Source organism: Protobothrops mucrosquamatus, unplaced genomic scaffold, assembly GCF_001527695.2.
Source record: "Protobothrops mucrosquamatus isolate PMUCROS unplaced genomic scaffold, P.Mucros_1.0 scaffold4, whole genome shotgun sequence".
In the NCBI taxonomy this organism is placed as follows: domain Eukaryota; kingdom Metazoa; phylum Chordata; class Lepidosauria; order Squamata; family Viperidae; genus Protobothrops; species Protobothrops mucrosquamatus.
Window position 1 is genome coordinate 1,349,334 of NW_015386391.1, and position 6,000 is coordinate 1,355,333.

Consider the following 6,000-nt stretch of genomic DNA (forward strand, 5'->3'; position numbering starts at 1 on the left):
CAACGAAAACAAAAACAGGTAGAACGTTATTTTTGCTCACAACTATTTGCTTTGGCGTGTGTTCCTGCCCAACGAAATACCAAAATAAGTTCTAAAGGAGAGGAGAGAATGCCAATACATCTGTTTTAATCAAACAAGCATTGCTCTGCAGCAGAAAAGCAGCCTGACAAATGTCTTTTGTTGTTAACCATTGCTACAGCTCTGTGTAAATACTTCGGCAGGCCCCAACTCATTAACTCTATCAGAAAAGCAAAGATCAAAGTTTAGCCCCGGGCAAGTAACAGGTGTCTGAAATCTGGCTGCACACACTTTAAACATGGTATAACCAGGAAAAAAATTATTTAATTGCCCTCAGGCCAGGGATCTAGCCTGCAAGGCAAGTATGCTGATTTAACAAGACACTCGAGTCTGTTACAAGAAGTCCTCGACTTGCAACAGCTTATGTAACGGCCATTCAAAGCTACAGTGGAACTGGGAAAAATTTCATGACCCGGTCCTCGCACGTATGACCGTGGATCCTCTTAAGTCATGTGACCAAAACTCGAATGCTTGGAAACTGGCGTGTATCTGCGACAGTTGCAGCGTCCCAGGATCACGTGACTGCGCTTTGTGACCTTCCCAGCCAGCTTCTGACACACAAAGTCAGCAGAATATGGATTTGCTTAACAACCTTTGATTCACTTAACAACCATAGCAAAGATAGTGTAAAAAATAAAATGGGACTCACTTAACAACCGCCTTGCTTAGCAACAACATTCTGGTCCCAATAGTGTCGTAGGTCGAGGACTACCTGCGCTCTTGAAATTGCACGGTGTACGGGTTCTCCCAAGAAGCAACGTATGCAGCCCGGAGGGAAGGGGAATAAGGAAGGAAAAAATTCTCCTTCGGGAATTTTTCTTTACCAGATACACAAGGAAGCCCGGAGTTCCTTCGCTCGGTCATTCCAGGAAGTGCCACAAGATCAGCAGCTCAGCACTTCCACAAAGTGGCCAAGCGCTCTTGGGAAGGCTTGGGGTTGCACGGATTAAACCAGGGGAATTTCATCACATTCGCTGCACAAATGAGAGACACTCCCTGGACCAGGGGTAGGCAACCTTGGCTCTTTTATGACTCACGGACTTCAACTCCCAGAATTCCTGAGCCATTCTGGGAGTTGAAGTCCACGAGTCATAAAAGAGCCAAGGTTGCCTACCCCTGCGCCCTGGACTCTTTTTTTTTTACAGCTGATGAAGTTGATGCAACATAAACAGCAAAACAGCCCAGGTCAACCGAAAAGGACTGCCCGACTCTGAGCAGAACGCAGGGGCTTTTCTCTGATATCCAAGGAGGAGATGGATTTGAATAGATAAATACTAAATATTATCTTGGTATGTCGGGGGGAAAAGATTCAGCAGCATGCCATTTTCTCCCCAGCGCAGCATTATCATTATTATTAGTATTATTATTATTTTTTGCAACATGCCAGGATGCCAAGCCCAGAACACCCAGGCTTGGAAACCTGCTTTTCAAAGAGCGAACGCTTAGCTAGGTTGGCTTCAGCAGCGAGAACCAGAGGCCTATGCTGGGTGCCACCAGCCTCAGGTGGAAACCTTGGCATCCGTGCCAAACCCAGCCCATTCCCAAAAATCGAGACGGTCTCTCTCTCTCTCTCGTCGCCCTGCACCGTAATTAACCACATTTTTTTATCATGCCACTAAGAAGCACCAAGGAAGCACCGTACCATGATATTAAACCTGCACACGCTGGGGAGAACAAAAGACCCTTGTGGGTGTGTGGGATTTGATTCCCAGCAGATACCCACGTTTTTTTGTGTTCCTGCATTTGGGCAGGAGGAATTTGGCGGGCAGGAGAAAATAGCTTTGCTCTTGAGTTTTAAAATCCCTCCACTGACTTTCTCTCCCTCCCAAGGCATCAACGTCAGGGTTGTGAAGGAGCCGTTTTGTGCAAATGCATTTTCCCCACTGCCAGGGAGTGTAATCCCTTTTAACAAGGCAGGGTGGTTTTGCTCTCAAGAAGCAACACCTACGCCAGGCTGTAATCTTTACAATTTCCCTACGAGAAAGGAGAGAAGAGAGGCTGGCCAGCCAACGTGGGAATCTCGCTGCCGGTAGTTCTCAGCTTACAACCACAACCGGAATTCTGGTCGTAAATCGAGTCACCATTTTTGCGAAGGTTGTAAGCCGAATCATACAGTTGCTAAAAGCAAGTCACAGCAAGTGACTTGTGTGGTCGCAGTAGGAATCAACCTTCCCCAATGGTGTGTGGTTTTGTTTTGTTTTTTTGCTTTAAGACAGGTGGACTTCAATTCCCAGAATCCCCCAGCCAGCACGGAATTGTGGGAGTTTAAATCCACCTGTCTTAAAGTTGCCAAGGTTAAAAAAACACTGCCCTAGAGCAGGGGTCTCCAAACTTGGCCCCTTTAAAACTTGTGGACTTCAACTGCCAGAATTCTTCAGCCAGCATGGGAATCCTGGGAATTGAAGTCCCTAAGTCTTAAAGGGGCCAAATTTGGAGACCCCTGGCCTAGAAGGAGTGCCCTTTGGGTGGGATTTGAGCCTGGATTTTTTTTTTCCCTTCAAAATCTTCCCTCCAAAATCACCCTAGCTTTCCAAGCACAAATTCTTATCAGAAGTCAAAGAAAAAATCCCAGCATTTTCCAGGGAAGGACAAAGTCAAGTCCTGCCTGGCGATCTGCACCTGGCACGCATTGATCCCAGAGGGTGAAGTGGCCTTTTGCACCTGGGGAGGGAGGGCCTAGCGAGAGACCCACCTTGTATTCAAGAGGCGGCAAAGCAGAAAATACAAAATGATCCAGCCCTAGCCCTGTGCACTCCCCCCCCCTTCTCCACCTGACTGCATGACTCCAGGGCAAAGCAAAATTGTACTGGAGAGGAAGCACCTGATAATGGAGGCCCTGCGAAACAATAGCTATCATAATTTGACTATAAATGACACGGAATGCAGTAACTGTTTATTCTGGCACGGCCAAGGGGACCTTCTGGGAAAGGCTGCCAAGACAATGAATCCTCCCACGCGCACCAAGCTCCATCAGTAAAGGCCAATGCCCTCCCCCCCCCCTTACTGGGCTCCAGCTGATCCAAACCAAGGCTGGGGAGGCCCAGACACAACAGCCAGAATAGGTCCCCAACTAGGCCGAGCCAAGAATTCAGGATACCTCTCCAGTCCAGGAGGGACTGGCCCCGATTCTCCTGGGGGGTCCACCATGCTACAAGAATTGGTCACCCAATCCAGTTCCTGATACAACCAGGTGCTTTTTCCCATCCACACTACATCGAAATCTTGCTTATCTACTTCCTGCCTACTAGAAGAGACTGTCTGGTGCTCATGGTTGAACGGGGGAGTCCTTGGCGCTCTCTGAGCTTGCAGACCAGACTAGGTGACACCATCAGTGCCAGCAAGTGTGGGATTGGCTCTTGATCAGAAGGCATCCTCTACTACAGCAGTCAACACTCAGAGAAGCAGGGATTAACAGCAGACAAACGATCAAGCAGAAATCAATTCTGGGAGCTGAAGTCCACAAGTCTTAAAGTTGTCAAGTTTGGAGACCTCTGCTTGAGAAGGAAGGATGATGCACCCAAAATCTGGGCAAGCTTTAAATGCCCAGATGGCTTCTCCTCCAGGAAGATTATCCCCAGCTGGCAGTCAAATGCTACCGGGTGATAGAGCAGAAATGCAAGCCCTGACTTAGAAGGACCAGGAATCAGAAGCATTCAGATTAAGTCTGGACTGGCCAGCCACAACAGTCTCCTGCATTGGTTTCATTTCCTTCCAGGAAATATTCTGAAATATTTGACTAGCAAACCGCCACCCACAGCTGCCAAGCACCCCTGAAATGCCAGTGAGGACAGGAAAACAAGGACGGTTGGCACATGCTACCACTGTAGGCGAAAGGGGCAAAGATTTATCCAATTCTGCAGGACCAGAGGAGAAGCCAACAATCAAAAACCAGGGAGGGCCATCCACCAACTGATGGAGGGCCACACAAGTGAGTTGACAGAGGACTTCCCTATCCTGAAACCTCAAAGTAGTAATGATGGATGGATGGATGGATGGATGGATGGAAGGAAGGAAGGAAGGAAGGAAGGAAGGAAGGAAGGAAGGAAGGAAGGAAGGAAGGAAGGAAGGAAGGAAGGAAGGAAGGAAGGAAGGAAGGAAGGAAGGAAGGAAGGAAGGAAGGAAGGACCGACCAAGGAGTTGAAAGGAGCAGAAATAAAGTATCCAGAAATTCTGGCCAGGGCATGGAAACCCTTGGAGAACCCATGAAAAGATGCTGAGCTGGAGTGAACTTCTGCTTGAAAATATCTCCTGCGCCAACATCTGATAACACAGCAGCAGAGCCTCTATATGCAGTCAGAGTCCCAGGTTCTGAGGAGGAGAAACTGGCTGGGATCTCCCCCTGGCTCAAGGTTTATGGTTTGTAGGACAAACTAAACACAACCTAGCCTGTATCCTAAGTAAGCCAACATGTACAACACACAGATTCAATAGTCCATAATCAAAGGCAACAGGGTTTAGCTGCCCACCTCTTCCAACAGTCCCTGAACCTCAGCAACTGGACTTCAGAGATGCTAGCTGGGGAATTCTGGGAGTTGAAGTCCACACCTCTTAAAAGTTGCTGAGGTTCAGAAACTGCCTTCAAAACCCAGAATTCAGTGTTGGTGGGTTTATCCAAATCTCAAAAGCCGCACTATAACCCATCTGGCCCAGCATTACTGACTCTGGAGTCCCCTCTGCTGCTACCTGTTTGCAGGCCGAGTGCAAACACTTCTGAGCTGCCAAGAGCAGCTTCGCCGGAGCCCAGCGGATTTCGTCTGTGAAAGAAGAGAGGGATAATCCCTACCTGGAAAAGTATTGAATGCTCTGCTCTCGCTCAAAGTGCAAAAGGCTCTTTACTTGGGGAGGGGGGGAGGTCTATCCTAGCTGGCCCCCCCTTCCCGCAGCATCTCGAAGGCGCCCATGAATGGCTGGGACCCTTCACATTTTTGAGCCACTCAGTCATGCATTTTTGTTATTGTTGAAAGAAGTCGTGTGAAACGGCACGGCTCGGGTGTGGGTCCTTGGTGGTCTCTCAAAGGGCCCGGCTCACAATCCTTTTGTTCCCTGGGAGAATGCAGGCCGCTTAGCCATTCAAGGCAGAAAATAAAGCGGCTTGGCCCAGGGGAGGGGGGGGAGACAAACAACTCAAGGAGGGGGGGCGGAGGGAGTTTCTGGGAAGCAGGAGAGTCTCTCCAAGGTTTGGAGGAGGAGGAGGAGGAGGAGGGCGATTTGGAGGAGGGCGATTTGGCATGCCAGGAAAACTCCACGTCACAAAAAGGAGATGTGAGAAAGCACAAAAGTTCCCCTCTGGATTGTAGGCCTGGCCCACCACTCAAATTATCGACAGCAACCCCAGGCTCTGCCGGCCCCTTCCCCTGCCAGCAGAGGGTTGCCTGACCCCAGCCTGGCAGTGTCTTCCAGCCAGGCTGGACTACAAGACCCAGAATACCCAGACCAGATGCAAGTGGGCACACCCCAGGGATATCTTGCAACGCTGGGGAGGATATCCCGCAGGGCCTGGACGTTGTGTGCCGTGGCTCACATCACTCAGACCCTACTACTTCTAAGAATCCACTATTCTGGGAGAATGAAGACAAAACCATACACAAACACAGACACACACACACCACACACACAGGATCACCGAGTTAAAGGAGACAGATGGAGTGGTGGAACTGGAAGGACCAGTCAGGTCTCCATGAGGCATCCTCCCCAAGAGATAAAATGCTCCCAGAAATCAGTTAGGATTTGAAAGTTCAGAGCCTCTGCAAAATCAGATTCTGATTTCTTTCTTTTTAAAGGCTTCACGCCACCTTTTCAAGCTATGCAAGACGCCAGGGCTGCTTTAGAAAGAAAAACAAACAAAGCAAACATCAACTTAGAATTGGAAATAAAAAACGTTTAGATGAAACCCAGGGGGGCTCCAATGCCCCCACCCCTCTG